This window comes from Terrapene carolina, unplaced genomic scaffold, assembly GCF_002925995.2.
Source record: "Terrapene carolina triunguis isolate 2854851 unplaced genomic scaffold, T_m_triunguis-2.0 Scaffold189, whole genome shotgun sequence".
Lineage (NCBI taxonomy): Eukaryota > Metazoa > Chordata > Testudines > Emydidae > Terrapene > Terrapene triunguis.
This window is the reverse complement of record NW_020664540.1, coordinates 18,638,233-18,650,996: the sequence shown is the minus strand read 5'-3', so window position 1 is coordinate 18,650,996 and position 12,764 is coordinate 18,638,233.

The following is a 12,764-nucleotide window of genomic DNA, read 5'->3' as shown; positions in this document are numbered from 1 at the left end:
TACTTGTATTGCAAAGTCTTCAGGGCAGGGGCTGTATCTTACTGTGTACATGTAGTGTCTAATTCAATGGGGTCCCCATCTTGATTGGGGCCTCCAAAGGTATGTTGACACTGCAATAAAACATCTGCAGCTGGTCCATGTCAGCTGACTCAGGCTCATGAGGCTTGGGTTGAAGGGCTATAAAATTGCAGTTAGATGTCTGGGCTTGGGCTGCAGCCCAGGTTCTGGGCCCTTGGTACCAGGGCCAGATGGTATCACTCAAGAGTTCTGAAGGAACTCAAATATGAAATTGCAAAACTACTAACTGTTGTATGTAATCTATCACTTAAATCAGCTTCTGTACCAGATGACTGGAGGATAGGTAAAGTGATACCAATTTTTAAAAAAGGCTCCACAGTTGATCCTGGCAATTATAGGCCAGTAAGTTTAACTTCAGTACCAGGCAAATTGGTTGAAACTATAGTAAAGAACAGAATTATCAGACACATGGATGAACATGATTTGTTGGGGAAGAGTCAAAACAGCTTTTGTAAAGGGAAGTAATGCCTCACCAATCTATTAGAATTCTTTCAGGGAGTCAATAAAAAAATATGGACCAGGGTGATTGAGTGTACATAGTGTACTTGGACTTTCAGAAAGCCTTTGACAAGGTCCCTCACCAAAGGCTTTTAAGCAAACTAAGCAGTCATGGGATAAGAGGGAAGGGCCTCTCATGGATCAGTAACTGGTTAAAAGACAGAAAAGAAAGGGTAGGAATAAATGGTCAGTTTTCAGAAAGGGGCGAGATAAATAGTGGGGTCCTACAGGGATCTGTACTGGGATCAGTGCTGTGGTCAAGTTTGCAGACAATACAAAATAACTATCTTGAGTAAAGTCCAAAGCACACTGCGAAGAGTTACAAAGGGATCTTACAAAACTGGGTGATTCGGCAACAAAATGGCAGATGAAATTCAATGTTGATAAATGCAAAGTAATGCACCTTGGAAAACATAATCCCAACTATACATATAAAATGATGGGGTCTCAATTAGCTGTTATGACTCAAGAAAGATCTTGGAGTCATTGTGGATAGTTCTCTGAAAACATCCACTCAATGTGCAAAGCCCATCAACAAAGCAAACAGAATGTTAGGAAACATTAGGAAAGGGATAGAGAAGACAGAAAATATCATAATGCCACTATATAAATCCATCATATACGCATATCTTGAATACCATGTGCAGTTCTGGTCACCCCATCTCAAAAAAGATATATTAGAAATGGAAAAAGTACAGACAAGGGCAACAAAAATGATTAAGGGTATGGAACAGCTTCTGTATGAGGAGAGATTAATAACACTGGGACTGTTCATCTTGGAAAAGAGATGGCTAAGAGGGGGTATGATAGAGGTCTATAAAATCCTGAATGGTCTGGAGAAAGTATATGAGGAAGATGTTGTTTATTCCTTCCCATAACAGAAGAACCAAGGGTCACCCAATGACATAAATAGGCAGCAGGTTTAAAACAAACAAAAGGAAGTATTTCTTCACTAAATGCACAATCAACCTGTGGAACTCATTGCCAAGGGATGTTGTGGAGCCAATAGTATAATAAGTGTGTTCAAAAAAGAATTAGATAAATTCTTAGATAAATGGAGGATAGGTCCACCAATAGCTATTATCCAAGATGGTTGGGGATGCAACCCCATGCTCTGAGTGTCCGTAAGCCTCTGACTGCCAGATGCTGTGACTGAACATCAGGGAATGGCTCACTCGGTAATTGCCCTGTTCTATTCATTTGCTTTAATCTTCTGGCACCAGCTACTGTTGGAAGACAATACTGGGCCATTGTTCTGACCCAGTCTGGCCGTTCTTATTTCTGGTGTTGTAGAGGGGATGCCCCTGCTCACAAATCCTGCCCGTCCTTGTGAAGTAGCATCACATAAGTCCTGCTGCCACGGACCCTCTAGAGCTGCTGAGGTGGAGCCAGGATTTGCCCTTTATAAACATGAAGTTGGAACTGTAGCTTCCCCATTCCTTACACTAGCTCTGCTTCCTGACATGTCCCCAGTGCACACGTGCTTCTCCATTGCACAAGGCACGGATCGCTCCCTGACTTGGCAAACACTCACCATGAAAAGTGCTTGGGTTGGTTTGTCACCAGTGATGCTTCCAACTGACATAGTCCCTTATGAATTGTCAATGGGTGAGACAGCTGCTGCCCAGTCATTGCTGAAAAACAAAATTTCCTCTTTGATGTGATGTGTGATGCCTTTTCCGTTGAGAAATCCCCATTTATAGGTAAATTGATGGGGGGTAACCTTAGCCAGACTTGCCGTCCATAGCAGGAGAATGGCCCAGACACCAGACAGTCTATCAGCAGCACTTGTTGCTATAGCATTTGTACAGCTTACGGTATTCTTTGGAGTAAAGCTTCATTTAAAAGATTCCAATAATACAGCATGTAAAGAAACTTGGAGCCCCTGAGATTTGAAAACCATTAATCATGCTGAATTAAGACAGTTAATCAAGTCTCAGAAACTGACAAAAGATTGTCCCTGAGGCTTTTTACCTTGAGTATCTTTAGAAAATGATAGTTTCAGCTTTCCACTTGACTACTTCCATAAGTTAATTCATTTTCTTCAGAAGCAGCTCAAGGTCAGCCATTATGATTGTGTCAGCTTTAAATGATGCTTTACCTCGCTCATGTTAAGCTCGAGTTCTGCTATTGTGACTGATACTGATAGTTTTGTTGTCAAGGCGATGCCATCGGGTACTCTGGTAGGAGGTTAACTAAGGGGAAAGAGCTCATGTTGCAGACCTCAATTTGTCTTCATTTAAAAAACCAAATATTTCAGTCACTGAAGCTACCAAATGAAATATTATCCGCAATAATGGAGAATGTTAATATGGACTGGGAATATACAGAAGGCTTGGGCTATGGTCATGCTATCTCATTCTGAATACAGATAAAAACTAATTTTGCTAATCTTTCCCCATTACATAATGTTTGTAATTAATTTCAGATTGAATTGCTCTGTAGTCTAATTTTTCCCCTTTGAGTCTCTGTTGCTTTCACTTTTAGCAAGTCCCTCCAGTGGTGGTAATGACTGTGAGCCAAATTCTCTTCTCAGTTCCATCACGTACCTTGGTTTAGCCCTGTCTAACAGTGGCCCTTGAGGTCCAATATACATAGCTTAAGAGCAGTTTGCTAAATGTCTTCATGGTCAAAGTTTAGATTAGGAAAGTGTCTCACGAGCCTTCTGCTAGAGACTTTCCTCATAACCTAATGTGTACATTTCCTAAAGGCAAATGCTGATAAATGTCAATTTCACCATATGCCCACAAACCAACGAAAAAATATTTCAATTGATAATAATTGAATTTACAGAATTTCCCTAAAATAATTCCGAGAGCGCAGATCTTTTAGAAAAATATCCTATCTTAATTTAAAAATCCACCATGACCCTTGGTAAATTATTCCAATGGTTAATTACTTTCACTGTCATACATTTATGCCTTATCAGCAGTCTGAGTTTGTCTAGCTTCAACTTCCAGCCATTGGATCAGACCTTTCTCTGGTAGATTGAAGAGCCCATTCTTAAATATTTGTTCCCCAAGTAGGTACTTGTAGACTGTAGTCAAGTTATCCTTAACCTTTGCCTTGTGAAGCTAGATCGAGCTCTTTGAATCTATCCTGATGAGGCATGTTTTCTAATCCTTTAATCATTCCCACTCCAATTTATCAACATCCTTCTTGAATTGTGGGCACCAGAACTGGACTTAGCACTCCAGCAGCAGTCACCCCAGTGCCAAATACAGAGGTAAAATAACCTCTTAGGACACCAAAAATTCAATTCTGTTCTTAAAAAAGGTAAATTTTATTAAAAACAAAAAAGAAAGAAACTACATCTGGAACTTAGGCATTTGCTAGACTTTAAAAGAGCAATTCCAAAAATTAAGCACCCAAAATAGCTTTCTTGGGGGTTCAGCTTAAAGGTTACAAGCAAACAAAAGCATCTGGGGTTAGCACAGAGGAGTCCATTATCCATAAGAAATAAACAGAAATAACCCTAATCATGTCTTTCTAAACGTTCCTGATCTACTTACACATTTGGGAATTCCAGATAAGTAGTTCTAGGTGTGATCTGATGATTTATGATCATACCTGGCTTAAAGCTGTTTAGAGCATTGCTGCTCTGTGTCTCTGCTCTCTGGAGAACAACCACAAACACAAAGGGAATGCTTCTTTCCCAATTTTAAAAAAATCTAGACTTCCCATTGGCTCTTTTGGTCAAGTTCCCTTTTCTTTACCTGAGGGACTTTGTTAACCCTTTACAGATAAAGCAAGCAGAGAACTGCCTCCAAGAGGGACTTTATAGCTAACTGGCTGGCTGCGTGTCCATAAAAGGGAGTTACCCCCCCTTCATTTATCACAGGACCGTGGGATGCCACCCCTGAAATGCTAGCACTAACCTCGCTAAAAGGCAGTGTGGACACTGGTATTTCTGGGTACAGCACAGCATATTTGGACACTCAGCTCAGATATGGAGTAAATACACGAGTATATACATGACCCTGTACCCAAGTATGCACACCAGTATAGATGTAGCTATAGATACACACACACACACACACACACACACACACATACAAAACTTAACATTGTTACAACAGCTTTAATGGAAGGGTAACAGTTATACTTTAACAAGAATAAAACCCAATGAATTTCCAGGTAGAGCTAGTTGGAATGATTTTTCCCACTGAAAATTTAGACAAAAATGAAAAAAGTTTTTGTCAAAATTTTCAATAAAAAATATGTACTTTCTGTTAAAACACGGAAAAATGAAATTTTTGGGGCAAAACCTGAAAATTTTGATTCAGAAAGGCCACTGCAGTGCCTCATGCTCTCATTCTCTTTTTTATATGTGGGCTCCTGGCTGGAATATAAACCCATGATGCACCACAGTCTCCCCTCTTGCTGTGAGGCCAAGGTGTATCATGGGAAGCATATGGCTGTGATGCATTATGAGAGATGTAGTTTGGCTGGGGAACTTAGCCTATGGAGAAGAATGGTGGCATGAATCATCCTAACTACAGCTCCAATGAGATATTGTGGCACCATTTCCAAATCAACATTTTTTTTTTAAGTTTTGACCAAAATTTTTCAATTTTCAGCCCCCAATCAAAAATGTTTCGGATTTTGGGTGTTTAATTTTTTGATGGAAAGTTGAAATTTTCCTCTGAAAGCAGACACTTTAATGAGAATTTTCATTGGTTGAAAATAAGTTCTTTTTTGAAAAACAGTTTCAATGGAATATTTTCATCCAGCCCTACTCTCATGTTAAGGGTGGAATTCCAGACTCACCTTACCTCTTTGGCCAAGGTTTTCCCGAATTCTCCAAACAGTGCATGATCACCACAGCAAGAGGCATAGCAAGGTGAATTAAGGATGCAGCTTCAGTTCTAACTCTCAATTTCCTGTCCCTCACTGATCCGCAGCAGACCCTTAAAGTTAATTAGCATCAGTTTTTCTGTGCATATCACTTGCATAGGGGCTGCGTTAATCTAAGAATGACTTTGATTCATTTTATTTAAAATTACTATAATTTCTCTCTGAATAGTGCAGCTGATAGCTGTGTAAACTAGCTTGGAGTTTGGTCTATTCTGGTAAAATATTTTTTTTATGGTCCAGAAATAAAGACAAGAAAAGGTGAGCCTTGTATATCTGTGTATTAATATTGTCCTCAAATACCACAAGTGACCATGGGTTGGATCTGAGCCTACATTTCCCTATCAAACCAAGAGCAGCTGTCTGCATCCCACCATTGTCTCCTAGTTATCTTGTGCTCCCATGTCTGTCTGTATCTAGCTGTTGTCTCTCATCTTTTATTTAGGTCGTAAATTCTTTTCTTTATTTGTGCACACAGTGTTGAGCAGAATGGGGACCCAGTCTGTGACTGGGTCTTTTAGGCACGACCACAATATAAATAATAAGAAGGTGATAAGAAATTAAAAATATGTAAAGCTTTGCAGGCTATTTCAGGCGACCCTGAATCATGTTCAGCCATGGCTTATCATTTTGTATCTGCAAAGGAGTCTGTGTCAGAGTGCTTCAGTAAATTGGACAGAGATGAAAAATGCTTGGATCACCTTTCTATCTGCATGTGCAAACTCAGGGCTTGAATGTGAGGATGGCTATGTGCGCAAAATGTACATCAAATGGCTGAAACTTGGCCTGGAAGTTACCATACAGTGAAGCGAAATACTCATGTTCATGTATCCTGTGCAGCCCCAAATCCAGTCTCAACAACCCAGCAGTACTTTGGCCATGAGTAAATTTAGGCTGGAAATTAGTAGTTTTCTAATTATCAGAGGAGTGAGGTTATAGAACGGCCTTCCAATAGGAGGAGTGGGAGCAAATAACCTAATTGGGTTTAAGATAGAGCTTGATAAGTGCATGAACGAAATGATATAATAGGTTTGCCTGCAACAGCAACAGGGTTGGACTCACTGACCCAGGAGGTCCCTTCTAGTCCTATGCTCACAAAGAACCTCACCAGTTCTGATTCTCCAGGGGCTGTGGAGAAAGGGCAGGATTTGCCAGCACATGACTTCGGTAGCAACTCTGAAGAAAAGCATGTTGTTTTTAAATACGCTGCCTCTGTATATATTACCTCTGTAAGATGGCAGATCCTGTGCACAAGGGATACTATGTACTGTATTTTGGTTGGCTATGTACAGTACATGGGGATCTGAAAGCTGTGACTGCATTTGTTAGTCTTCATAATACAATGACAGAGGAAATAATGGGGAAAGGGATAAATGGTTTTAGTGGATGGATTTTGTAGACCTTAAACCTCTGATGCGCATCATTCTTCAATGTGCTGTGTTCATTAATATCCCAGAGAGGGATAATGCAACACCACCATCGCGTGATTCTTTTGGTGATTAAGGAGCTTCATAATGTCTCAGTTCTGAAGCTTTCAAATAGCCATGCGCTTTGAAGCACAGGATTCAGTACCTCTTCTCTCCTGAGCTGTGAGTAAACTACTGTTTTTGATTTATTACCCACATACTGTACTACAAAAGCGCAGGACACAGCTTTCCAAACCTCTCTGGTTCTTACAAGCTAGGCTATTTGCAAAGAAGCCTTCTGATGATATTGAATGTCCTAATAGCAGTTTGCTTGGAAATGTGAATTCTTGATGAGTTGTGTTTTTACAATACATGGGTTTTGTTGCACTGGTTAGAACACGACTGAAATGAAAACCTGATGCCTACACCACGCATAGCTTAGCTTTCATTTGTAGCCACTGGGTGTAACATGAAAAGGATTCAGTAATAATGTTGGGGCTTAGGTTAAACCTGGTTGACGCTGGTGGATGTAACAGCTGCCCTTCCCTTGGGATAAAAGAAAGAAAGAAACAATTAAGCTCCTTTATGGAACCAGATAGCCAAACCTTTTGGAGCTGTCACCCAAAACACAGACATGCGTCATTGCTCGAAAGAAAGGCACACGCAAAGCAGAAACTGAGCTATGTGGATGGAGGGGATTTGCTGTTTGGTGGAGGGATGTTTGTGTGTGTCAGTGAGAGAAAGGCCAAAGAAGCTGAGAAAGAAGGCAGCAGAATACCAAGGACTCAGCCACAAAAGCACTGGTAGAGTGACCTTGGGAAAAAAGGCTGAGCGAGAGAACAAGTGCTTTTGGGCTAAGTGCTGGGTGGACAGGGGTGTAGAGATGTGAGCAAAGACACCCTCACCTGTTTGTTCCTGCTGTTTTCAGGAAAGTCGGACTTGTTTGTAAATAAACAGGATTGCATCAAAGATATAGTTGAATCCATCATCAATTTCTTCTCCTAGCAGAAACAGCCTGCCAGACCACACAAATTGGCTAACTGTTGAGGTCAAACAGGGTTATCTGGTTATCTTCATTTACAGAGGGCTCTGGATTTCCCATAGATGGGGCGGGAACATCAATTCATGGCAGAAGAAAGAAAACAAAACGAGGAGCAATAATTATATAACAACAAGCTGTTTGCACTGGTTGTCAGGCAGCGATTGGTGTTCTGTATATTATACTTGCTTAGTGGGAATTCTTGCAGCTTAAATAGTCCTGTTTTCAAGTCTTCATTAATAAGCATTCTTGCAGTCAATCAGAGATATCCCAGATGCTTTCAGGGGCAAGCCTAGCTTTGCCAGCTAAGAATAGAAAAATAAACTAAGCAAGGACAACAACAGGTGGCTTCAACTCTGATAGCAAACACTGTTCTGTATTGGGGGCTTGTCAGCTTGGGTGAGAGGGCCAACATACTGTTTTGTTTGTAACCTAGACATATGACTGCCATTATTTCACTTTTTAGTCTTTGTGATATGATAGTACGACATCGAAAAATGCGTCAGCTAATATGTCACATCACATGAGATCGTGATATTGTGTCACCATCAAGGTTGAGAATGTCTTTTCTCAGTTCACCTACCAACTTGTGGCAGCGTGATTTTATCTGAAATGCAGCACGAGGCTTTCCTAAATGGTGATATTTTTGTTGCCTGTTACAGTGGCAGAATTATGCACTGTCTCCATGCATCAATTTTACACGAGCCTCTGCTCATTTACACTTTGAAGGCTTCTTCATGTGCTAATTCCAAATATGACTCCCCTCCACCCCCTCATGTATAACTGAATGTTGTAGCAAGCCACAACCCTCCCCTTATAGTACAGGCACACACCAATCAAAACTACTAAGTGGATAGATAATTCTTATAGGTTTGTCTTTTATTCCATTCATTTTATCCCTTGTGCCCCATTGTTGAGGGGAAGCATCAGTGGAAATATTGACATGACTAGCAATCACATGTGATCATATCGGTTTGTAGGGGTGGTCCCTTCATTTCCTCATGTTACTCAGTCACAGGGCTATTCACCTCCTTTTGATGGTCCTGCGGCTGCTCTGGTTAAACCCAGGTAACATGTTGCCCTTGCAATGGAAACAATTGTAATTAAGATCCTAGAGATGGATAAGGAAAATAACAAGTCTGTTTACAACTGAAATGATTTTGCAATTCCCTCCCCACCATTTATTGACCTACTCTATTATTCATTAATGTGTAGGGGCCTGATCCCAAACCCACTGAAGTTAGTGAGAATCTTTCCATGGTCTTCACTGGCTCTGTGTTGGACTCATCCTGCACACAGCATGTAAAGTGCTGAACAAACACTCCCCGAGATACAGGCTGAGCACCTAACGGTTTCCATTGACTTAACAGGAGCTTCTTGGGTGCTCAGCACTTTTGAGAATACAGCCATTTCTTTAAGTGTCCACATATGAATGTAGGAGCTTAAATTTAAGGAGCCTTTTTTTGGGAAATCTTGTCCAGGAGGCCTCGGCCCGGATGCTGGAGGTCGTCCCTCCCAGGTGTGGTGTTCTTTGCATTAAAGCAATGAGCACTTGTATTTAGCATATGGGGTTTGTCTACACAACAATTAGACACCAGCGGCTAGCCCGGGCCAGCCGACTCGTGCTCACGGGGCTTGGGCTGCGGGGCTGTTTCATTGCTATGTAGATTTCCAGGCTTGGGCTGGAGCCTGAGCTGTGGGACCCTCCCACCTTACAGGGTCCTAGAGCCTGAGCCTGGAAATCTACACAGCAATGAAACAGCCCTGCAGCCTGAGCCCCATGAGCCTGAGTTGGTTGGCACAGGCCAGCCATGGGTGTCTAGTTGCTGTGTAGAGATACGCTTACATACTGTTGTGAGATGCTACCGGTGTGGTGCTTCTGCTTTCTCCTGTTGATATCACTCGGCTGCGTGCGTCTGTTCCCTCTGTGTGCTGCCCCAGCTCTGCGCAGATAGCTGACCCAGCAAACCCGACAAGAACCCCCAATAACCACAGAGTCCAGTAAGGTGCAAAGTCACTTCGACTAGGTTTATTGCGATCTCGGACACAATTGCAGTTCCCTGTAGGTTTCTGAGCCTAATTCAGGGCATACTACGAGAAAGTGCCTCTTGGCAAGGACCCGGCTCAGTGGCGGGACTTTCCACTGCCCCCGTGGCTGGACAAAGACACCACCCCAGGGATACATTCTTATACACGGGTACAAACAAGTTACACATCACTCCTGACGTATTGAGGTGCAACCCCTCTACGTAGTAAGGTGCCACCTCTCACCTTGTACATGTTGGTTCGATCAAAACAACTCTATCCATCATTTTACCCTTTTGCCCCTGTCATTGGGATGGGTTGGCCTGTTCCATGTTATCTGTGGAATGTTCCAGTATAGGAGTGTTCTAATATCTAGTGTTCAGTATTTTTTAGGTATGTATCTTTTTGCAGCATCAGCCCTTTCCTTGCCAGCTTCTATGAGCAGGGCCTGCCTCTGGCTCACAGCTTAACTTTGCTTTATGTTAGCAAAGTCTTGGCCATTACTTTAGTTCAGGCTTTAGGCCTCATACCAGGCCTCTGATACCAAGTTTATATCTCAGGGCCTCCTCTTACTACACATACTGTTATTTAAACATTACATAATGCAACAATCAGCTTGCCACAATTTGTTCTGGCCCCCGCAGTCCACTACCCTGCCTTCTAAAAGGGAGCTAGGCCTTGTGCTGTTTCCAGTCACATTCCACTTCCTTAAAGAAGAGTAGCAGCTGCTCCACACACAACCTCTGTCCTTCACCTGCCGCATCTTGAATCCTCGAACCAGTATTTTCAGTGGGACTGGAAGTTTGCTGTCGGGTTGTTATGCAACAGCAGTTGCTTCACGTCTGTCGTTGGCAGGTTACAGACTAAAATATGCAGTAAAACAAGATTGCACCTAATGAAGGACACAGAAAAGTTACTCTCCATATGCTCCGGAGGAATCAATAAGGCTAATGATGTATGCTCCAACCAGGCCATCATGTTGCCAGGTGTATTGCACATTGTCTAATTTGCTTTCAGGGGTTTATAGAATACTATTTGTTCAGATGACAACCTAAATCATATACTTTAGTCGGTGTTTTTTCTTTAACCTCCCACATGTTGTTTTTAAACATTGCTGCATCAGTCTATTCAATGAATTAGAAGTTCAAACCCAGAGACAACAGACAGTAAATTCATTGTCATATTTTGCCTCTGGGAAAGAAGACAAGTCTAGTGATTGAGATGTTTGGATTAACAGTTAACATTCTGCTAGCGCATGGGGTAGGTTCCCTATGCATATTATCTACTGTGTGATGAAGGCACAGTTTTTGGAAAAAATTTGATAATCTAGTGGGTGGGTAAAAGGCAGTGCTAAAATAAAATGGTCTTATTGACTAAATATCTGTAGTGGCTGAATGTGACTTCAGTTTTTTTTGCATATCTCCATCCAGTAAAGTCTGAAAGAACAATGCTATAAGTAACCTATCTGACAACAAGAAATAGTGTAAGTCGAAAAATGCAGTTTGACATATTTCGTACAAAAATGATGTTTTTACCACTGCAAGGAGAGATAAGAATTATAAGTGACAAAACCAAAACTCTTGTGGATTAAAACTATATGATGTATTCATAGTAAAAAATAATACATTTATTGTCAATGCTTACCTTCCATTAGTGGCAACTGATTTATAAAGCAGCTTTGGTGCCTACTGTGAGCAGTTTACGTCCATTAGACCATAATGTAAAATGCAATGTCATTAAATTATGAAAGGGTATATTAATCTTGCAGAAAGGTGCACCAATTACTGGTTTATCTTTGTAACGTAGCTGGTAGACATGCAGTGGAAACAATGTGACATTTCCAATCCCTGTATCTGCCCTACTGTTCCCATGTATGCTAACACCAGATTATTTGCATCAAATTGATTCTTTATGCTCTTGCTTACTCCATTTTGTCATCAGCTTTCAGCTGGTTTTCTCCATAGGCTTTTGTACTGCTATCTTCTCCATCTGAATGTAAAGTAGTTGTTTGTGCTCGCTTTTGGACCTGTGGTTTGAATTTGGACATTTTTAGATACTTTCAAAATGTTTTATGGGAGAACTACAATAAAACTCAATCAGTTTACATTTCACGATGGTGATATTATTTATTTCAAGAAATCACATGACTTACAGATGTGCGGATGAACTACCCAAACCTTTCATTCTGTTCTTAGAGACATGCTAAACTACTGTACTGCTTCGCTCCAGCGGCAAGATTTGAAGACACTTTAAAGGACAACAAGAATATCTAGAATGATAATAGTTAATGCCAATATGAATATTCAGGGCTTTTGAAGCCGGACGTGAGCACTGTGTTCATGTAATCTGACTTCCTGCAGATCACAGGCCATAGAACTTCCCTGAAATAATTTCTGTTTCACCTTGAATTTTGGAAGGCATATAAAGCCTCATGGTTCTGGGTTTAAGCCAATTTCTGATTTGACACTTCCATGGGGGGCAGATTACCCCACGTCTCTCGCCTGCAGGGTTTCTTACACCTTTCTCTGCAGCATCTGCTATGGGCATTCTCAGAGACAGGTTACTGGACCAGCTGGACCTAGGGTTTGGTCAAGTAAGGCCATTCCTATGTCCCACTCCTTGCTTTCCATGTCAAGCTATTTACTGATACTCTGCACTGGGATGCATTTTTTTATCACTTATTTTTCAAGTGCTTCCATCATAAACATTAAAATGGCATAAATTATATCAGTTCCTCCTCCCATCCCCCACAAATGCCACAGCCACATTCAATGAGCTATCCCTGAGCGAGAAGGAAGGAAAAGCCTTCAAAAGGATGGTCCAGAGGCACTAGCCTGGGACTTGGGAGACCTGGGATCAAGTGC